A 23,821-nucleotide genomic window follows, 5' to 3' on the forward strand; every position below is an offset into this window, starting at 1 on the left:
ATACAGATTATAAAACGTGGAAAATGGACCACGTTTGTACAAAGATTTAATGGAACCAAGTGAGTAGAGGCTTAAAGTAAGAGGCAGAATAATGGGCTCTGACAGCAGATGTGAGTACCTTTAAGAAAATATAATCCCACTGGGGAGATGAGACATGTAGACAGTATTTACAGGTTAATCACCATCTCTAGAACAACCAGTGGGATGGAAATTATTGATACGCATCTCAGTCTTTCTTGCAAAAAATAAGCTACATTGTGGGGTCTGGTTAAATGAAAGTTAGCAAATCTACACAGAGGAATAACAAAGGGTTTCAGGAAAGAAGATCAAAATTAAAGCCAAGTACATTTTGCCCCACCTTTACTATAAAAAACTTCATGGTAACACCATAAGGAAGAAAAAGGACCAGGCCTTTTATGAGAAGAGGACAACAGAGCAGAAAAGAAGGGGTGAGGAGAAAATAACCATCAACAGATCACCAAGCAGTGCTGCTTTTGAGTTTGGAATTAATGCGAGGAGATCTAGAAGACAAGACATGAAAGAATGAAATAAGATAGGTCACAGACAAGATCTGGTTGATTCAAGTTGTAAGAGTAAGGTCCTGAAGCAGCTGAGCATACAATTAGATTTGGTAGCTAAATTCAAGTGCTCTCATGCTGGACCACCGCATCACACAGAAGCAAAAGCAATCCCTTATCTTTTTCTAGATGACTCTGTATCTATTGAAAAGGAAAATGGGGGGAGGGCAGGGAAAGGAAGGGGACAAAGGCACCACACGCTAGTAGCAGCTAATGAGCTTAAGCCAGTGTCGTCCCATATTGAATGTCTGGTGACCCAACAAGTACCATTTTGATTAACAAAGGGGAAAAAACCATTATAACCAGGAGTCTGCTGAATAAACATGGTATTTTGGCTTGTGAACAAACAGTTTTCAGTATGCAAAAGAAGACTTCTTATCAGACGAAGGTCTCTAGGATTTTTAATCATATAATGACAACTGGACAATCCTTGCAGCGGCTTTGTACACATTTTCAAACTAAAAGAACAGGTTCTATATAAGGCAAACTATCTTGCAGACATTTAAAATCACATATTAATTACTTGAAAGTTCTTCATCTGACAGGAATCATGAGCGAAATACAGTTACTGTGCATGTCAGATTCCTCCTTCACTGTCCAGGCCACTATCATTTATGTGATATTTATTAGTCATTTCTTCCACATCTGCTGTAATTTCAGGGATGCTTTTCTGGTGTGTCAGAAATAATGGAGTACTCCATTCCTTCCAATTCTGCCAAAGGGAGTGAACTCAGTAAGTAACCATCAACAAGCATCTCTATTAAATATCACTTTTGTTTTGTCTATGGGTTTTCTTACTCTGGCGAATTACTCATGGCAGGCACAGGGAGGTGGGGGAAAGAAGGGGAGGAAGACACACCTCAACAAAAATTCACACTAAGAGAACTTTATCCACAAAAGCTATTTTTATTACCTACAAATCAGGCTTTCAGCTGGCACTAAAAAGCTAATAGATGGCTGCTGCTTTTTTGTGTTAAGATTGCTTTCCGATAAGTGCTCTCTATTGTCTCATCAATTTTAAGACAGAAGGTTATTCCTATTTTCAGATCAGAATGAGAGAAAATACTTAAAGAGATTAAGAAGGTTACAACACATTTTTGCTAATACATTTGAAAACTTGAGGATGCTTACTCAGATTATCTTGTATAAAACCCCTAAAATATCAAATAGGAGTTGATATTTACAATCGTGTAGTACACTGTAGCTGTTCTTCACCATATTAAAACAGTGAAAAATTACTGCAGGATCTAAACAGAATCTTATTTTAGAAGAAAACACAACTAAAAAATTGCATTGCAAGTTTGCCCAAAGTTGTCACAAACCAGTTCTATCCAGAAAATTCAAAAGCATTATCTCTTTACTGTAGTAGCTGAGATAGAACTGAAAATAAATACACCAAACCTTTCTAAAAATTTACCACGAGTCTTAGGAAAGTTAAAAGAAAGCATTCGTCCAAAGGAGATGATTTTTAATGTAAAAGCACCTGAAGTAAAGACTTCATTAATCTTGCAGTAAATATAACAAGATAAAGCACATTTTCAAAACTCTGTGAAAAAATTTAGTGTACTTACAGTTGCACTTAATACCTAATATTACCTGCCACCAAATATTTTTCTTGGGGGAAAAAAAAGTATCCATCTTTTTTGGATTTGCTTTGTTTCCCTCGATGAATAAAATTTCAGAACTTTAATGTCACAGCCTATTTTCATGAACCTAAACAAGTACTTACTGCCTTCTTATCAAGACAATAGGCAATACCAACTTGTACACTTAAGAACTGTAGAATGGAAAGTCATTTCTTCCCTTTAAATGCCACTCGCTACAGCAGAAAGCAAGCTTACAAAATGGATGGACTTGACTTCTTGCTCTTCTTCAGGAAAGGCTTTTGCAACCAACTCTTTTCTGAGGACAAGGCTACAAGATTCTGTAAGAGAATTCCTCCCCATCAGTTCCTTCTCTTTAAAATAGAAGAAATATTTTTTTCCACTGCTGCAGGAATTTAATGTCAGTTCCACTCCTGCTGCTGGAGGTGGGTGAAGCAATGAGATGGATTTGAGTAAAATCAAATTCTTCTAAGATGTCATAATTCTGTCTGAAGAGAAACTGCAGATACCACTGTGGTGGGACCACAGATGAAATAGAAAAGAATGGCTTCTCCTCTGCACATAAGCAGGGAGGAACACTGGTGCGTAAAATGGTAGGAACTAATGGATATACCAACAATATTTAATAAGTACTAAAAGGCAGCCCCCAAACCTGAGATTTTTCTGTGTCCTGGAGAGCTCCAAAGGGAATGATCCCTTCTCTAGCAAAATAGGACTCATCAGTTCAGTACTTCCTCAGTTTAGGTCTTTGCTCACCAATGAAATGATGTCTCTCTCTGTCTTTCAGGTGGGCCAGAGTTGTGCAGTTGGCATCTATGTAGCTTGGGAACAAAGAACCAAACACAATCTCAAATAGTTCAGCACTATGATGCAGAGTTCCTTATTTATACTGCTTTTTCACCTGTCTAACACTAGTTTAATTTCCCACACCTTTTTTAATCCCACTGCCTTTTTTCGTCAGCATCCTAACTCTACTCCTTGCACCACACTTTCAGGATCTGGATCCTCTCACTTACATAATATTCACTGCAGCAGATGAACACACTATAATCTGTTTCCTCTTCACTGTGGCCATTGATTCTGCTCTTATTCCCATATGTGGTTGTGACAGCACAACAACTGCCTGAAGCTTCACCATGAGAATCATGAAAATTTCCGATCATGCAAATTCGGAGGGAATTCAAGGAAGGGAAGATCAAATCTGGGATGACACCACAAAATGTTTTAAGTAACAAATCAAACTGCAGTGTTAACAAAATGCTATCTGCTACACCTCTACAGAAGTAGTTTCCCAGATCTGACCAGACAGCAACTAACTTTAATCCAGAGGCTACAATCATTTTGCTTAGACCCTGACAAGTCTGCCCTCTTTGTCTATCACAGCATTAAAACCTGTTCATCCAAGTGGGTGCATTTAAATGCCAGAAGCACACTTGGTGCACAGGAATCGTTCTAAGAAGCAGCAGTGACACTGGTGATATATGAGGCTTTGCCAACACTATGAAGGCCCAGCTGTACGTACACAGAAAGGACATAGTAATCCTAGAGCAGTATTTGGCAACATCTTCTGTTGCTTACAGAAGCAGCAACACATTGCACTGATAATACACCTCTCTGATGTGGACAGGTAGTGTGTACAAACAGAAGATTTCTTTCACCCGGTACATTCAACTTCACGTCCCATAGCATTAGGTAAAGATCTGGAGGGTAAAGTTTGCAGGTAATTAATTAGGACTCCACAGCACTACAGAATTTTACTTACAGATATGCACCATTCACCAAAAACTGCACATATCCACATCTGAACAACATAACTGTCTGTAACATAATCCTGGCCATACTGTGCTAATTCTGATCTACTTCACACAGACTATAACCATTTACATGCAACTACATTAATAATTCTATCAATGTATTACCTTGAAGCAAAACACACACAGAGGGAACTGGCAGATGTATGCCAGGAACACTCAAACAAGGCCTGAGACTTCAAACATTAGACACTCTTCAAACAAATCCAAATACTTGCTACAAAGTGGCCTTTCTCATTTGGACATTAGTTGAAGTATTTCCCTGTGCTGGAGCTTTACCATACTCCTGCCAAAATGCATTACCACCATTCTCAGGGTTCTTAATTCCTTTCTTATTTCTTTTGCTACATCTACATCAAAAATCTCTCAGAAAGTGATTAGTGTAACTGTTACAGGTGGAGGTCTGGAATTTGAGTCTTAAGCTTCTGTAGATATAGCGTACCTTACCCATTCCACTTGGAGACAGAAAGATAATACAATTCCCTGTCTAACAAACCAATTCCTTCTTGTCCACTTTCCAAAACTTCTGCATAGAGAGGTTTGCAGTGGGTATCTCTTGCAATTTTCTGCTTTCCTTTCAGCACAGTACCAGCTTTGTGCACTACTTCACTGTCTTATCAAATTTAGTTCTTTGGACAAATTCTGTTGCACATACTTCTCATGGGAAAATCCAGTTCTGACTGCAAAAGTAAGTAGTGTTGAGCAATTTTAGTTGCTCTCCTTACTTGCAGAGTTTCTGAAGGCTCAGCTATCACTACCATTTTGAGCCAAGCTTTCACCTGATGAATAGGTACTGCACATGCACCTTCTGCTACACATTTTAAGACTGGAACTTGTTTTTAGCGCAACGGCTGAATTTCAGTCACATTCCACATTTAATCCCAGCATTTGTTTCTAGTTTGTTCAGGAGTGCTACTATAAACCAGCTTCTGATAGTCTGTCTGCATTTTACACTCACAAAAAAATCACAACATTAATTTCATTCTGAAGTATTTGATTGAAAGCTGTTGGCAACCACTCCATATAGGGAAATGATCCATATTCAAGTATCTTTCACCCTACACTGCTCTACAAGGTTCATACTTTGGCTTAAATCCCTCTGGCTTTACTATCAGCCTAGAATCTAGGCATTCTTTACTACAGAGATAACTCCCCAGTTTAGATGTTTCTGAGTGCCAGTGCAGTCAGGATCTTTGCTCCGATGGCATCCCACCAAGGCTGGCAAGTTCCACAACTGATTTATCTGATACATGATCTTGGGAACCTCAGCTCCACAGACTAACCCACGCCACAGCAGGAACATTTACGCTTCTGCTTACTAGAATGAATACGTATGTGAAATGGGTCCCAAACACCATGACAGAAGGCTGCATACTGCATATTCTTTCTAATGCTTTTTTTATTCTTTAATCAGTAGCTTTTCAAAATATTTCAAATTACATTCAAATAATATTTCTAATGAGATCTTCCCTAACCTCAGCCATTTCTCTTGAAAATATTTTTGTCACAGAATATCTATCTTCTGCTCCTCGGTGTATCTCGTTTACTATGGCAGAACTGAAGAGAACAGAACAGAACTCACTTGTGTTACATTTTTTGACTTTGGCAAAGAAAACATGGAATTCTGATCTTAGCCCTCAAGGCTAAATATGTTTGAAGATGATTTGTATATCCTGAGCTTGGCTCAGTTGGGTGGAGCATGGTGCTAATAACCCCTACGTTGTGGGTTCATTCCCTATACAGGCCATTCACTTCAGTGTTGGACTCAGTGGTCCTAGGGGGGTCTCTTTCAACTCAGAGCATTCTGTGATTCTGTATAAAACACATTTTTAATGTGTATTTTAGCATGGGTGTGAGATTCTAATGTTTTAGTATTTTGTGCAAGGCACAAGCCAAAGAGGTTTCACAAAGACAGTTAAATGGTCATCTTTGTCAGCCAACAGAACAAGACATCCATGTGCTCCTCCAAAGAGACACAGAAAACCAACAGTATCCTTCACAGACAGCAGAGGAAAAATCTTAAAGCTTCTATGAAAGTCGAGTTCAATAGTACATCATGCAGTTTTCCAGTCATTCGCCACCTATGTATCCTTACCCCAAATAGGAATGTAAAATAGCTCCAATTTGTGCTGGGGAGCTGAATACCAAAGTTCAAAAGAAGATCAAACTGCTATCTTGCACCAAGATAAAAATAGGACAAGTTTAAAACGATGGGAACAAAACTAGAAACAGAGCCATCACCTGTTGAGGAATCCTTGCAATTTAAAACATGCTTTAAGTCTCTTATATATTTTACTGGAGTCACAGTAAGTCAAATATGAGAACCTGCATCAGTGGTGCCCCAGGGCAAAGTCATTTTGCCCAACATATGAAAACTCTGAAGTACATTAGGTTAGTACTTCACTTTTCCATACTCACTAAGTGCAATTTGACTGCTGTTAAACATTCAAAAACATTTTCAAGCACCTACTTTCCACATGTAGCTCATCACACCACAGTACCATCAGAACAACTTCTGTGCCATGGTATTACTTCTTAACATTAGCAAGGTTAGTAGAAACCTTGCTTTTGGTTCAACCATGATTCACAGTTGTTTACTGCACACAAAATACAGTTTAAAAAATTCAGTTTATGGTATAATCTACTGTATTCTTTGGACAGAAGTTGCTTAATGAATGTACCAGAGAGTCCATAAATTATCTGGTGCTAAAGTTTAGAGTTACTTGTCAGGAAGGTTAATGCATAGTCCATCATGCATTACTTACCATCACAAGGCATTAATATATATTAGTATATATTCCTGCTCACCATGAACTTTGAGTATTTTTGTAGCTTGCTATTCAACCCAAAGGGCAGCAGAATAGAGTACGGTCTACATTTTCCTTCTAGACATTCTAAAAACTTCTCTTCCTGCTGATGCTAGAAAATATAAATTAACTGTTATAGATGTCACCAAATTTGGTAAAAACACTAAAAATAACACCTGATGTATCATTTTAGTAATTTCTGTTGGTGTAAAATGACAGGAAAAAGGCAAATACATTTATACAGCTACCTCCAATGACTGCAGGTCATAGAGAAGCTATTTGAAGGCACAATGAAGGGAGAATTTAGGTAGTTTCTCTCTTTTCCTTCAAAACTGTTCTCAGAATCAAAATCTTCCAAGTAACTAGTAACTGTATAAAATAGCTGACTGGCCCATTCAAACAACTACATGAATTTACAACCAGCAGGGTGACTACTGACACATCAACAAGGCTGTCCTTACCAGCCCCCTTTCTCCCAAGTGCTCCACAATTATGCGCCAAAGGAAACTTGGACTCACATGCCAAGCTCTGATGAGAAGTTTTTTTCTCTCTTGACTTCATCACCTGACCACCTATCCTGGGGCCATGTTCCATCTCCACTTCTCATTTACACAACCAAGATTCCAGTACATCCTTGGTGAAGATATTTCTGAAAGCTATAGCCTAACTGGAAAGTGATGTTTCCCTAGAAACACAGGACTTACTGATCCACTTAGATCCACTTGAGATGGGACTTTGGGCAACCTGGTCTCCTGAAAGGTGTCCCTGCCCATGGTGGTGGCAGGGGGGACGCGGAGCCAGATTATCTTTAAAGTCCTTTCAAACCCAAACCATTCTCTGATTCCATCATCTCCATTCTTCCTTCATCCAAAGACTAGATTTGGGAATTACAGCAGATCTATCACATTACTCAACTGTAAGGCCATTTTAATTCTCTTTGCAGGAAAATAATGAAAGAGCTCAAATGGTATAGCCACAAACATAGCACTAAAACATGCACTCACCATCATCCACTGCATTATTATTAGTCCCACCCAAGCACTTCTTTACTGATGCCTGATTACTGACTGCTAGGGAATCTGTTGTTTCCAGCAGTACCACTTAGTGGTTGCTTCTCACTGTGCAGCACACTGCTCCCGAGGTTTAATCTTTTCCTCCCAGAAAAGGCCAGGCCCTTTACCTTGCTCTATACAGGAAATACTTGTTATTTTCATGCATTAAACCATCTTCTGTGCTTAAAACCTAAGAAATGTCGTGTCGTTATGTAAGCAGGAATGACCAGTGGTGACCAAAATGCTGCAAGAATACTGCCTGTATCTTCTCCTCAGACACTAGATCCTTGATGCAGGAATCTCAGTGGAGCAGGTAAACATTTATGCACGTGGAGCCCCAATGCAGTCAATGGGCTCTGATCGACCACAAGGAAACGCTCGCATTTATCAGCCTGGAGAAACAAGACCTCGCTTGGGAAATGTACTGACACTGGTGGAACAAAAAGCAGGCTCAGTACAAAAGTGAGAGGTGAAAGGGCCGCAAATAATAGGACACTGAAAAACAATCTCTTCTTGTGATTCTTTTGCTATTTTATTAGTGCAATGTTTTGGACACAAACTCACATGTATGCTTATATTCACCACCCAGATACTAGAAAGCCACCCATCAGCAGTCATTTTCACTTCCAGTCTAAACCCAAGTAGGGTTGGTTTTGCAGTACAGGCAGTAATTTAAATGCAATAATTTCACCTGCAAAACTACCAGTGGCTTCAGAAAAGGAACGTAAGACTACAGATAGTAAACCACAATTTTTTTCAATTCTCACCAGCCATGTGTTGAATTCATTTTGAACTAAAAAGCAATGTATTTTATTATTATTTTCCATCTTCCAGACTACTTTAAACCTATATCCTTAAAGTATAATGACCTAGTTTCTTCTGACATTTTCAAATAATATTTGATAAAGTAGTAGGTTTTACTGTACTTTTAATATCTGGATTTTTCCAAGCATGTATGAGGGTGGATAGTCCTATAACCTTCACAAGAACTAGCCATACAGTCTCCAGGAACATTTAGAGCTTTATATTCACATACTGAAAAAATCTGTCAGATTTTCTGATGGTTGCATACTAAACAAAAATCCCTGTATGATTTAATATATGGGATATAGATAGTTACTGAAGCAATCAAAAATTGCATACACTGTAAGTACTGAGCCCTGAGTAGCCCTCCAAAACAGTGGTTTAATTTAATTATTTAATCCAACAGTCAAATAATCCACAGTCAAATTTGCCACACTGTGAGACTGAGGAGTTTATTAAGGTTGGTAAGCTGCATTTCCTGAGCAAAATTCCCACAGCAAACAAGCAAATAATAGCTTCAGCAATAAGTTTACAGATATTCTAATAACATATGAACATTTTGGTAAAGAACCAATTTATTTTTGCAGCTGAAGCCACACTTTCCATGTGTAAGGAATTTTAGTAACCATATATATGTATGTCTGCTTAAGTCACCAGCAACGACTCCTGGCAAAATCTATTACAAACTTCACTGCCGCCCTAGTGTTTACCTTCCCTGGATGTATGCAAAGGCTAAAAGCCAAACATATCTTCCTTCTTTTTTTTTTTTTTTTAGCAGACCTATTTAGCTTACTCAGTGTGGGCAGCACTAGCTCCTAAATTTAACAATCATTATAAACCAATTTTAATGCAAATAAGAAAATATTCACACTCACAAAATACATGGGTAATGACTGATACCCGCCTCTTGCTTGCCTTGGATCTGTTAGCAAGAAGACCATTTTCTCTGAAATCTGTTTAAATATGGTGTTTACCGTCTCTGTACTTGTACTAGTGTTTACTCCTCCTTTCAGCCGACATATTTAAAAAAAAGCCAAAACCAAAAAGCAAGTATAAATACGTTCAAGAAGTATGGCAAATTCCCTTCTCCACCCCCAGAGCAGTAAAGCCACAGCAGATGAGCTGTAACTATGGCCTTGGGAATACAAGTTCCCCAGGCTCTTTTACCACACAAATATCAATTCAAGTTACAAGAGCCCTATCCTCTTATACTTAATGAAGATTGAGCCAACGAACCCGCACGCCTTCGCAGGAATGTTTTCTTTCCGTTTTCCTAACAAGGCTCTCCTCCCATACCGGTCCAGGATGGACTGCAGAAGGGTGTAAGTAGAAGGATCATCACACCAGTGTTTAGTGGAGGAATAAATCAAACATGGCTTCCCCCTCCATACATTTCCAGAGTTACATTCACTCCTGCGGCCGTACAATCTCAGTCCTACCCGGCGGGAATGGGCAGGAGCAGCCTCCACCTTCCCACACCCTCACCGCCACGGAGGGGGGGCATTTGCAGCCTCACGACCCCTTAAGGGGGCGGTTTAAACCCTGGGGAAGCTTTTTTTCCCCCTTCCCATCGGTCGGGTCCTCCCCCTCCGGTTTTCTTTCTGATTTGCACTGATTGATCCCCCATTCCCCGGGGAGGGAGGTGGGACGGGTGGGCACCTCTCCTTTACCCCTTTATGCTGCCCCCGACCTCCCGCAGCGCCGAGGAGGAGGAGGCGGCGGTCAGGGGGGAAAGGATGAAGCTGCAACAGCCGGGACTCCGGCTCGGCATCGCTCCTTTCCGCTCCTCCGCCACCCAAGAGTCAGGCCCAGCCAGCGGCACAAATCCTGCGGCAGCCTCCGGGCGGGGGGGGGCGAGGGGCAGGCGGGGGGACCCGCGGCCCCGCAGCGAGGGCCAGGTAGCGGGGGGGAGGAGGGGGGAGCGAACAAAAAAACCCTTCTCCGGGGAAGAGGGAAACGGGAGCTGCGGGCTGCCCGGGCAGATGGAAACGGTAAGTTTGAGGGGAGCGGAGCCTAGGCGGAGGGGGAGTCCTCGGGGGAAGCGCCGGGGCGGCAGGGGGGCGCGGATGCTCCGCCACGGAACCCCTCGTTCCCCACGCCGCCTCCGCTGCGCTTTTGCCGGGTAGGGCCCGCGGTCCTGGCCCGGGAGGGGGCTCCCGGTGCCCGCGGCGAGGCGCGGGGCCGGGCGGCAGCATCCCCGCGGGCGGGCGAGCCTCGCCGCCGCCGCTCCCGCCTCCCGCCCGGGGCCTGCGGGAACGTGCCCCGGGTGCCTTCTCCCCTCCCGCGGGGAAGAGCCAGCCGCGCTCCCGGCCTACCGACCTGTGCCCTAGCGCATCCTTCTCCCCGGGGAGCCGGGCGAGGCGGCGGCGGTATCTCGGTGCCGGGGAGCAGCGGGAGCCGAGGCAACACAGCGGCAACAGCGGCGGCGGCGGCTCCGGCGGGTCCTGCGCGGCGGCCCCGCCCCCTCCTCCGGCCAGAACCAGCGCGAAAAATCGGCGGCGCTGATTGGCCGCCGCCGCCGCGCGGCCCCCGGAGCGGCCGTTTCAAATCCCCCCGCGCGGAGCCGCCCGCACGCGCGGCCGCCGGGAGCGCCGCCCGCCGGGAGCGGGGCCGGGAGCGGGGCCGGGAGCGGGGCCGGGAGCGGGGCCGGGAGCGCCGCCCGCCGGGAGCGGGGCCGGGAGCGGGGACGCCCGGCAGAAAGGGGACGCCCGGCAGAAAGGGGACGCCCGGCAGAAAGGGGACGCCGGCCCGGCTGCCAAGGGAGGGAAGGCCACGGGGCGAGGTGGGACCAGACCCGCTCGGGGGAGCCTGGTTCGCCGCCTCCAGGTGGGCGAGAGCGGGTCCAGGGCCCGCCCACCCCTGTGGGAAACGCTTTTTAAAAAATATCTTTATGTTGTTATTATTTACCTCCCCTGGGGTATGGGGATGCTGTCTGTGAGCCGTCCCCAGGCGCGCAAGAACGCGTTAACCTTATCCTCCCCTTCCCCCTCCCGCCCCGCCCCATAAGGGAATATACAGAGGTTGGTAAAAAATGTTTCGTTTTAAATATCTTTTATATTACTATTTATCTCCTCCTGGCCGGCTGAAAAGTGCTCTCCTCACCGCTGGCATCAGCCACTGTACACGTGCGCGTTCTGAAAATCCTGATTTAAGCCAAATGTTTTGACTTTCCTTACAACTGCACACAATTTGGAGGCTGTCGAATGGTTGTAAGAGCCGAAGTGTGCCTGGCTGCGAATTATCTGGGCTGTCTCTTCTGGAAGTATGGCCTCGGTTATTTTATTTTTTTTTACGCTTGCATCAAAATAAGTACATATGTTTGCAATTTGCCAATTGAAAACATAGCTTTTTTCTTTTTCTCTTTTTTTTTAGGTCAAATTGTTAAACAGCCGTCATGTTACAATAGGAACAAATATTCTCATGAACCGTTGCACCAGATAATGTAAAGCAGGTAATGGCCAGGTTTTTCAAGCTTTCGATGGGTTAATTAAGGATTTATGGAGCACTGAGAACCTGTGCTTGTGTGCAAGGCAGAGAATAGAGTTCCTTGGTGCTATGGATACTGTATTAACCTGGTAACTACGGACCTGTCGCAACTCCTGCCAAAGGTAAACAGATGATAATTGAGCGAGGGGAACACAACAGCATCATACTTCATGGATAATGGTGAAATTAGGCCATCTGTTGCAGAAGGGCTCTGGCTATTTTTTTTTTTTTAACGTAATCCTTAATTTACTTTCATATGTTAAAGTTTGTTGATGTTTTTAGGTGAGTGTTTAATGGTGGCTGCATGGCAGTTAGAAGTGGAACAGTGTGAATTTAGTGCTAAGTACTTAGTAATGAAAATCTTAATCGTCTGATTAAACTGAAGGTGGCTGGAGGAGATCTGTCTGTAGTGATAAAGGTACTTTAACTTGTTTTACAGCCTTTCTGTAAAAAAAAAAAAAAAAAAATACAGTATCTTCAAGGTGTTAGACAAACAAGATTTAGCTCCCTAATGTCAGTGTTTACAGCACTAAAGAGAAAGATAAAGTGCCATTACATTTTAAAATACCTAATTTGGATTAAGAGTCACGACAGTTTTATGCAGCTTCCTTTCTAATGTTCAGTTAAATGCAGTCCCAGCAAAACTAAAGATCCTTTCTAATTAAAAATAGAGATGCCAGTATAAATACAAATATATAGAAGTACAAGTATGTGAATCCTGTTGTTTACATAATGGAATACACAGGCTTGCTTTTCTTCTATAGTTGAACAATAACGCTAACATACTAAAAGTACAAAGCATGCCATGTATGCAGGGGTGTTTTCTGTTCCCTGCCCCCAAAACCCCAAACTTCAATGAGAAACATAATTATGAATAGTTGGCATGATACAAATGCTTTATCTACGTTCTCTTGGGAATAAATTCTGTGTGCAGGCCCAATGGTAAAAATTCATCTTTACATATGACTTACAAAAGAAACAGATTTTCATTTTGTACTTATCACTAATGCATAATATCCTACAGATAATACAGTTCCTATGTTTGCCTCCTGTGTCAGTTCTTTAAGGTGTAAGTGGAAGGATTTTGTTATCATGGTCAAGGTGACAAATCTTCCTTAGGCCTTCCAATTCCTGTAGATCACTGGCCTTGTCTATGAGACCAAAATTTGCAACTGTGTAATTACCTCCTGATAGACCCACCACGCAGGTTTCTGGGAAAGCTTATGCTGGGAGTTAGCACCTTTAACTGGAATACTACTTTATATTGTAGATAGACGCTGGTGCAAACTTGTCCAACATCTTGACCCTTTAAATAAAAACTGTGCTTGCAGGTTTTTTAATTTTCAAAACAATTAGCTGTTTCCTTGAGCTCTTATTGTGGTAATAAAGATACCTAATTTTTCCACAGCAGTACATAAAGAGGCTGGTCCTTTGCAAGGGTATATAGTTATATGACAGCTCTGAAAACTGAGTTCAAAAAAGCTTTAACTTGTCAAGGTGTAAATGTACTTGCAGTGCAGAACGAGCTTGTGCTGACAAATCACAGGCATGCTGCATTACACTTGAGTGATGGCTTTGAAGGAGCTGAAGGAAACATCCTCTAATCAGTTTCTAGTAGTCACAATTTCCCAGGCTGAACCTCTTGGAGATTTTGTTTTTCCATTATTATATTTCCTTGTGATTTTAAATTAGCCAATATTTTTTAACAGTTTTGGTTTCAATGGCCTATCCAAGAAATATCAAAGATGCACAACTAGAGCAGATAAAAGTATTCATTTATTAGTGACTCCTGTTTCATTTGGTATCTAAAATTTTATTGCGTCTTACTTTCAACTTCTATATTGTGTTAAACAGTATCACAATTGATATCGCTCTGTTCAACTCAAAGGCATTTAAATAATTGTAGTGGTAGCATATTGTCCTAGAAATATTTAAATATTTTGGAGATTATCAAGTAGTTACTAGGCCGAAAGATAATTTGCAATTCAAGCACTTTTTCAAGATCTCTTACTCAACAATAACTGAAGTCAGTGCCCCTGGTTTTAGGCATGTGCTAGGATGTAATGGAATTCTGAAGATGAAGGAAGTTTTGTTTTGTTGCTGCCACAGCACAGTTAGTGCTGGCCAAGCCAAGGCCTTGCACTGCTGTAGTTCCTCGGTTTGACAGAGCTCAGGAACAACCAGTGTGTGTGTGGCACTGCTCTGTGTAACAGTGCAGAGCTCCCTCCTTGGAGAGTTTGGTCAGTTTAATCTCATTGTAGATCTCTGTGGCAGGAGCCTCGTGTCTACATCTCTTTCCTGTATGGATGCTAAGGATTGACTGCTTTCTAAATTTCTTTCTTGTACCCTTCTTTATTTTTTTTAGGATTTTATATCATAATCTGTCTAGTATGTATTTTCCTGAATGCAGATTATCTTGGTGGCAATGTTAACTCAAAGCAGTGCTAAACTGAAGTTACATGAGTGTAGTCCATGTATTAACCAGATATTCCCAAATTCGTAGAGCAGCACAGCATGTTTGCAGTGTTTATTGTACTAAGGTGTTTAATAAGATAAGGCCTGTACTAGGCCATATAGAATCTACAGATGTCGTTTTTTGTTTCACAGACTCCTCCATGTATTGGGGGTGAACACTGAAGACATTACAGTTCAAGCTGTGAATACACTGGTAAAGTTAATGCTGCCCCTTGTCCTGTTTTGGTGTAGCACTGATGCAGAAATACCTGCTCAGTGTTATCCCTACTATCACTGTGACACTTTCATGCTGTCAGCCCATCACCTGTGCACTGACTTTTGCCAGCAGTCCATGCTTTTTCTTTGGATCAACAGAGTAATCATTGTTTTCAACCTGTCTGAACCTATCCTTAGCTATGTTAGGTATAGCTAGACAGAGACACTGATCTTCAGTCCAGGTTTCATCACAACTGTTAAGAAAAATCTTTATCAGCATGTATGTGTTCATGTCTTTGACCATGCAGCATATTGCATGCTGTTTAATATGGACATGGCAAGCTGCTGCTCTAGAATTAAGAAAGAATGAAATATGAAATTTAAAATCAGTGTTTCAAACTATTTTATATCAAGTGTACCGTAGTCATCATAAAATGATAGTAGTAAATGTGTTCTAGAGAACTTAGACATACATTTGCTAATTAATTTGAATGAAAATTCATTGAAAATGGTTACTTGAAAAATTTGATGTGTATTAGAATGACTTTTAAATTATCTTGAAAATGAGAAGGTACAGGCTTTTCCGACTTTTTGTGTAATCCCATTTAAAAATGGAGTAACAGTATGTTTTAAAAGAAAGTTGATTCCTTGGGAAAAAGAAAATAATCTACCTTGAGAATTTGAAACAAAATTAGTCTCTGTCCAAATGAGGGACATCTTAACTGCAGCTACAGTTTATGGCTTAAATACTGATCAGAGTAAAATATGATTACCTGATGAAAAAACACACTTAAATGTGAATGTTCTTCATACTACGAGTTATACACCAGCCCGTTTACCAGGTATGTTTTCAGATAGGAAATGAAGGGAATAAATGTCACTTTTCTTGCAAATATCTATTTGTGTTTGCATCATTTGTGCTGAAGGAATGGAAGTGTAATTGAGGGAGCAAAAGGAAGAGGAAAGTTGAAGACATGAGGGAGTGGGATACATCTTCAGGGCAAGACAGAGGCCAGGAGAAAGGAAAACTGAAGAGCATGTCCCTGCTGTTTTCCAGTGTTGGGATGATAAAAACCATCTGTATACAAGTTCTCAGCAGCTAACATGCTTCAGCCTGGTATAAGTAACTTCAGTGAATCAATAAATTTATCTATAGAAGTTATGTCTTTAATTATCTTCAACATCAGTATGACTTTATTCTGAATGTCAGCAATGTTTAAATTAAGTAAATCTAATCTATGTAGAAATGCACAGCTTGAGCGTTCAAAACATTAACCCTGCTATCTATTGATAGCATAGTATGTTACTGTGTTGCTAAACATAATCTCACTTAGAAGTATAAATTTCAAAATACATTTATAATCAGAATTAATGTTTAGCACAACAGAGCAAAAATACAGTTTTTTGCAATGTGTTTGGGATGCATTTCTAGATCTTAGAGGTAAGCTTTAGCCTTAAGCTAAGTCTTAGCTTTTGAGGAGCTGTAATGTAGGTTTGAATGTTAAATTCTTCTGCATTTCAAATTGCTGACTTACATTTAATCATCATGTAATTATTGGTCAGCGATAATCACAATGTGGTAAGTTATATAGCAATGGAAGTCTTGAAGAGTGGGGTTTTTTTCATTTTGGCAGAGAAGTGACTATTGATATTTCCATTCTCTGCTGATGCTGAAGAATAAAGTTTGTTAAGGGTTGAATAGGCCAGATAGATAATGCTACTACTGTTTTCAGCAGATGCTAATGCAATGTTTTATTTTGCACATATATTAATCTTTGCTGCCTCAGTACAGAGTGGTGAGGGTAACTATGTCGGTCCTAAAGGTTAATTTCATTCTTTTTTAAGGCATGCCATTATTCTGTTAACAGTAATTGCTCTTTTTTGAATGATTAATTTGATCATATGAACTGTTTCTAATTATGCTGGTGACTGGCAATTTCCTGTACTGAGAAATTGTAGCTGTGATCATATCCTATTTACTCAGTATATGTGCCTTGAGAAAAATGCTCACTAACAGGCATTTTCAGAAATATCCACTAATTCCAAGAACTGTTTGGAGACTTTATATAAGATGCTTAGCACTTGTTTTACATTGGTGTTGAATATGTGCAAATGTACTTGACAAATGAGGGCTGAAACAACTGGATGTGAGGCACAGGATGAGCAGGTTTGCAAATGCAGGCCTATCTGCTAAATTATCACCTGTGCTGTCACTGGTGTGAAAACTGAAAGGAGTGGGATGTGTTTCTTGCGCAGTTTACAATGTTCTTACACTCGAGCTGGATATGCTCACTGCTGGAAGCTCTGTTTGCTCGCTTCAGTTACTGTTAATGAGGCAGAGCGTGCGCAGTGCCAGTCTGTGCAGCACTGAGAAGCTCCTGCTTGGTAAGCCAGCCCTGGCAGGGAGCAAGGGGCTGCTGGGCTGCCTGCAGGACTCAGACTGTGCTCCACTGTCAGCAGCTCAGCCCTACACACAGCAATGACCCTGTGGAGGCAGTTCTGGCTCCAGTGCCAAATCTGCATCCAGTTTACAAATAGCAGAAAAACACTGGGCTGTCTCAGCTGCATTTACAGCAGCTGAATTTAACTGTGATTCAAATGAAGAATGTACCCAGCAGAGAAGAGGTGCTGGGCTTGGCCAGGGTGTAGGACACTGCCTACATGAAGATTCACCCATTCTCTGTTGTCTTATGCTGAAAGCTGGGCATGGTTGTAGTACCACTCTGCTAAGAATAGCATCATTCCCATGGACACAAGCCACCGGGAGTTGAACACTCCTCCTTTTGCAATTACTACAGCAACTGGCCATGTAGTATTTTCTGAAGGGCTGATGTTATATGCATCTTCTGGGCCTGAGCTGCTTCTTCAAAGCAGGAATAAACTGTTTGCACTGGTTCCACAGAAGGTGATAGGCACTTAAATGGCATTTAGAATCAAGGAGTCTGTGAATCAAAGCCCCAACTTCTGTCTCACCCCTGAAGTGCTTCAGAGGGCCCAGAAGAGGTATTTTTGCCTCCTATTAAAAGTACACTACTGATAACATAACCAGGAGCTGCAGTACCAGGATCCTGAAACTGAGCATTCTCTCTGGTAATCTGACATTCAAAGCCTTCAAGGGAAGGCATTCAAGGCTTTCAAAGTGCAACTAAGTGCTTTGCCACAACATACCATCTTAAATGCACATTCGACATGTGTTCCTTACTTCACCTACACTTGTAAAACTGTTACATTTGACTTATCTTTGGAATCACTCTAGTAAATATATGTACTTATCAATAAGTAGTCTCTGCAGCCCTACTTATGTATGCTCCACTACAGCTGTAATGCCCAGTGCCTGTGGGGACTCTGGTGTAGTAGCCTACTGTAGACCTGCAGGAACAAAGAGCTGCAAGCCTTTTTATGTACTCCCTGATTTACCTGTAACCTGTCCTCAAGGATTTTTACAGGCAGGCCTGTAGGCCTGATATTGATATGTCCCTCACAGTAAATTAAAGAACTTCATCAGCTGTTCACTGGCTCATCAGAGTGGCACCTGTGATCCCTACCCATTACACACGCTGCTGCTCCAGCTGCATATTGCCCTTCCTGATTACCTTTGCCACCTCTAAGGCTGGGACGTTTATCTCTGTGAATCAGCTCAGGCACTGCTGCAGTTCTCAGCCTGGTGAAAAAGGTAAAGCAGCTCCCTTCATGAGTGGATCACGAGTTCTGCTTTAGTGTTTTGAGCCAGAGAGCTTCTGCTGGCCAGCTACACTTCATTGTCTGCCTTCATCTGCCTGGTGCCATCCTAATAAACTATGAGGTGTGCTCTCAGAATTTACTACTTTGCTGACTGTACAAACAGCAAATAGAAATCTGAAGGATGCTTTGGAGATGCTGTTTACAATGCAATATAAACACAGTGAGTGGGCCTCTTCAGAAGTCTGTGGATGTGCTCACACTGGTATAGTTGCTGGGCCTAGCTGATTCAGGAAAGAACATAAAGTCATTGATTCAATGGGAAACATTTACCCAAGAGTTGTGTTTGAACAGCTTATGTCTCAGAACGGAATTCCACTTTGACAATTGTCAATATTCATTTAAAAACGTACTTTGGCTTCTGAGAATTAATTTCTAGGTTGGTTTAAATAACCAGTTATCATATTCTTTCATTTTCTTTTCATAGCATCATAGGCAAATTAATTGTATGTTAAGTCTTGAATAATTTTAAAGATTTAATTTATGACCCAACTATACTTGCCTTTTAAAAAGTCCAAAGAGCAGAGACTTATAAAGCCTTACATGTTCATATGGCACCAGTACAGGAGCCCTCAGCATGTGGGTGTCCTGTAAGCAATATTGAAATGTAAATGTTAAATAATGATGTCTTCTAAAGGTAAGAGCCATGGTTTTTCCAAACCTTTTGCACGCTCATGTGTATGTGGCAGGCAGACAAGTACTCCGGAGTTTGAGAGATTACTCCTTTTTGAACTATAAGCATCCCATCTCCGTTTGATTCCTAGGGAGAAAGTCTTGTTCCAAGTGTTTTGGATTTATGTAGGCCCTGTGGAGTTCACTGGTGGGTTTATTTGGCAGGTGGGCCTTATTAACCTGCCAGCAAGGGACTGTTTGACCTGCTTAGGTTTGTAGAGCTTGTAAATAAAGATTCTGTCAGGGAAGAGAGATTCTCTTGTGCTTCAGACTATTTATATCTCTTCTAACTGTGGCTGTTAAAGCTTATAAAGAAACAGAAGGTCTGGGATGTGAGACAGAAAACCCTGAGGGTGTTTTACATGTTGTATTTGGATTGCTGTGTTAATATCCTAAAATAAACAGCATGACAGAAAATGGGGAATATTTTTATTGTAATTATTATTAACTCAAAGACATAAATTATTGGTTATTGAATGGAGCATGGCTGAGCTTAGCTGCAGAGGACAATAAAATAACCTCTTAATTTAACACTAGCAGCTATTGGCAATCAATGGGAGCCAGACATTTAATCAGCTTCATTTCCCTCCTTTTTTGCTTTTTCTTTTTTTGCATTGTTCTCAAGTTTAATAATTACTACTATTAACATTTTTTACAGCTCAGGTTAATAATGAATACAATAAGTTTACATTAAATTGTAAACATAATAAAACTATGATAGACTCTCCATCAATGGAATTATTTTAATTGGACAGAAATATTATATTGAAAGGTGTGTTGTATTACAGATTGAAAAAAAATCCCTTTAAGAAGTCTTTTAGTCTGTCTAGTTCAGGTCTGATTATATGGTCCTTTCTAACTCTGCAACATGTAATTTTTAATAGGTGTATCTTATTCAGTGAAAGGACTTTATGCTTTTTTTTATATTACTTATAATGTAAGAAAATGTTTTTCTCTTACTCAGAAGCTATCAGTTTGGACTAGCTGAACAATCTTTTTGAGGAAGGTTTCCTTCTGTTTCAGCAGACCTACTCAGATACCCAAGTGCTACTGTAGATCAAATGACACGGGGTTCAGCATCTGCCAGAGTTGAGATTTTGAGTCTCTATTCCTTATTCATTCATTTGAAAGTCAATTTTGCAATATTTCTGCCTTCTGTCCTGAATGGACTCGATAAATGTTTTTTGACCTTAATCACGTTGGACTGATCTGTTATTTAGACATTCTAGGGATGTTATAAAATATTAAGTCACCAGTTTATAGAGAATATGTTGAATTTACAATTACAAACATACTGTCTGCAGAAGTATTTCACTCATGAGCTGCTGTTCTGGCCTGGGAGAACTGGCTATTGGGGAAGGAGAAGTAGGGTATTACTGCTGATGCACACTGAGTGTAGAATGGCTTCCAAATTCTTCTAGGCACCAAAACTTTACAAGTGGAAGCCACCCAGGAGAAATGTGAAGACAGGCCCTTTCTTCTTTTGTTTCACCTCCTTTCCAGTGGGCATCTCTTTTATGAGCTGGATGCCCTGGCTCCCAGCCCTGCTGTGATGTGGGACTGGCAAACTTCTGTGCACCTGTTCCAGGAGGATTAGCCACTGGTGACAGCCCATACCCAGAATTTCCTCCACAGATGGTATTACCCTTCAACAAGTGAGTCAGAACCACTTGACTTGGAGCTTTTTATAGTTGTTGAGGGTAACGATAATCATCCTAATAAAGTAGTTCTTAATCTCTCATACTGAATAGTTTGCCAGTGGTTGAGGAAGATACCAAGCTCCCATCACTCCCATCCCTATCAGTTTTACCAGCACTGGCAAAACACTGTTAAGCTTTCACAATCATCTGTCATTAGATTGGGAAGTGAGTGTTGTCTGGTGGATGAGATACCAGGCTGAGGCCAGAACTGACTCCGCTAATTAATTCACCATTGGGAAATCTAGAACTATATTACTTCCTCTGCTGTTTTGGTTTTCCTAACAATAAATACATTCATTTGAGAATTCAATAAACAGCTCATGCTGAAAATCAAGTATGCCAGGGTTGGTTTGCAGAACTGGGCTTTATGTTAAGTTTTCTTGTCCAAAAAATCAAATACTATTCTGCATTGTATTCCCACATGTTGATATGCACCATATTCCACTATGATGCTAATTGATTACAGAAGTAATATTCACAGGGTTTTTTCTCTTTTGTCTGCTGCTTACAAGATTTTATGTCATTCTAGTAGTACACAGTTTTTTATATAAATACTTTATTATTTTGAAAACTCTCCATATAGTTCAGAGAATAAATGTCCTAGATATGATTCCACCCAAGTCTCTAGTTTCTTTTTATCTTTTTCTCTTCTCCTTTTTATCGCCTCCTTTTCCCTTTTTTTCCTTTTATTTTTTTCTCCCTGTCTGCAAGTACATAAAAAGAATCAGGCACTTCCTGCTATCCCTAAGCACAAATTTAGTTCCTGGTATATCCACTCTAACATATTCAGGAAGGAAGGAATAATTTTTCTGAGGCTGTCGTGCTTTTACAGTGGCTGCAGTAGCTGTAGCTCAGGCTGTAGCTCCATACTGGAGGAACTGTGTAATGTTTGATCTTTGGAAGTAATAAGGAACAGGCCCATTCATAGGTGAGAATAATATGCATTGTGCAGTGCAGTGAAGCAGACAAATGTTCATGCATAGAGGAGACTACCATCTCCTAGAATTAAACAACTCAAACCAGCCACAAAATTCACTGAGTAACAATAATTTTTTCCTAAAATAAACCCTTCCATTTCCTGGCTAGGATAAAGTAAGACTGATTAGGTACCACTTGTAAAAGGTGGATTTTATGAAAGAAGAGGATGTTAAGTGCTCTAGAGGAGGATTTGCAGGAGAAGCATGATAAGATAAAGATTTGTCTAAAATAGGACTGGGAAATGGCTAAGTGGGAACTGTGAGCTGAGTGTGTGGGAGGGAAGGAGGCAAGAATTCATTTCACCAAACATTTAAGAACAGAAAAAAGGCACGGATGGAGGGCAGATTTCTTTTTGTTAGTCTGCTTAAAATTGACCTGTTGATTTCAGTTCCTGCAAGGCATTAAGACTGTGTTCAGTGGGCTTTTAATGTAGATTTATCAATCAGTTTGTTGTGAATAGTTTCTATCTTCTCTTTCTTCTAACTACTCTCTTTACCTCACCAAAAAAATCCAAGAGGTAACAACCAGCCTGATTCACCTTTCAGTTCAAGGAGATTCTACTTGATGTAGATCCAGCTGCTTTGCTTTAAAGATATCAGCTGTTAATTTTAAGCAGCACACTGTAGAGCACTGTGTGCTCTAGCTTTCACCTGTGAGCAGTCAGGTCCACCGTGCCCTCATACCCCTGTGTAAGCCTTCTCCTGGCTCCCATGGCAGCGGATGTGACGACAGAATAGCACAGACTGGGTTACACTGTTGGTGTGGGAGGGAAACAGCTGCCTGGTAAAGCAGCCTTTTGTGGAGTATATCAAGTTCTGGCCCTGTTTTGCCATAAATTAGCTGGTTTAATAAACATTTCCTGCAGCCTTTAGTAAACAGACTGTTTCATGCTTGAACTTACTAACATGCTCTTATCTTTGCTATAAAATGTATATAATCATGAGAGATTTCCGAGTGACAGAGTGGATTTGTGAAAACATCCGCATCATGTTTTTCCACTTGCTTTCAGCCCCGTTCATGGATTTGCTGGCTGAGACAATGTTTGGAGTAAAGTCACATGATCAATCTGCATTTTCTTGCAGTCTTTCTGGGCTTTTGCACCACTCTTCTTCATGCCAGGTATTCTGTTGATATATAGATCCAGGCTCCTTCTTTTAAGAGTAATAAATCAAAATCACACAGTGTTTAGGATTTCAGTCAGAGAGATTATGTCAGAATTAGAACATTCCTGAGTGAAGGTCATATAAATCAATCCTTCAGTTATTCCATTTTCAGTTTCATTGTAATGAACAGTCCCCTGCTTGCAGTGAGAAAGCTTATGGTGCTGGAATACTGATAAGATGATACTGCATTCAGAGAACATTTTCGACTACTGGATGAAATCTGCAATGCGATATATGACATATATGCAAGGGTCTGAGTTGAAAAGTCTTGAAATTGTCAAATTATAGCATTCTAGGAATGAGGCTGGTTTCAAAAATCGTTGAATCCTCTTTATAGCAGAAAAAATTTTAATGAGCAAAGTAATAGCAAAGGGCTTGTAGTAGAAATGTAAAAGAAAAACATACCACTCTTCCAAGCTAACATGTTAAACAGGTTAATGGTATATTGTTGTGCATGCTTAACATGGGGGTGTGATTTTTACCTGAGTACTAATGCGTAACAACTAACATCACTTTTCCTACTTAAAATACTTGACAAGTGATGTTGCTTGTAATAACATAATGTAGCTAAGTAGCCATTTTAATTGCTTGTGAAATTGTAACACTGAGAAGGAACTTGGTGTTGGGATCAGACTGATGGGATTTGGCGTATGCTGCCAATTACTCAGGTTATTGTCTTAATTCCTTGATCAAACAGACACCGTATATGTACATCCTAATGTATATATTGAACCTGTGCTCACAGGACAGTATAAAGC

The 23,821-nt window shown here is 40.8% G+C and overlaps 1 protein-coding gene across 5 annotated transcripts in view; it reads right to left on the reverse strand.

Annotated features, from left to right (window-relative positions):
• Window positions 1-23,821, reverse strand: part of NSD2 (nuclear receptor binding SET domain protein 2) — a 98,488-nt gene that overhangs the window by 62,373 nt on the left and 12,294 nt on the right. For 2 of the 5 annotated variants that reach the window (XM_069014624.1, XM_069014622.1), the window contains exon 1: window positions 10,976-11,156. The exons of 1 other annotated variant lie outside the window; for it this stretch is intronic. The gene's annotated coding sequence lies outside the window, so the exon portion shown is untranslated. Of the gene's footprint in view, window positions 1-10,975; window positions 11,157-23,821 lie in introns of those variants that run through there. 2 more of the 5 variants (XM_069014626.1, XM_069014625.1) reach the window with 2 other exon arrangements.

The sequence above is a fragment of the Aphelocoma coerulescens genome, chromosome 4 (genome assembly GCF_041296385.1).
Source record: "Aphelocoma coerulescens isolate FSJ_1873_10779 chromosome 4, UR_Acoe_1.0, whole genome shotgun sequence".
Lineage (NCBI taxonomy): Eukaryota > Metazoa > Chordata > Aves > Passeriformes > Corvidae > Aphelocoma > Aphelocoma coerulescens.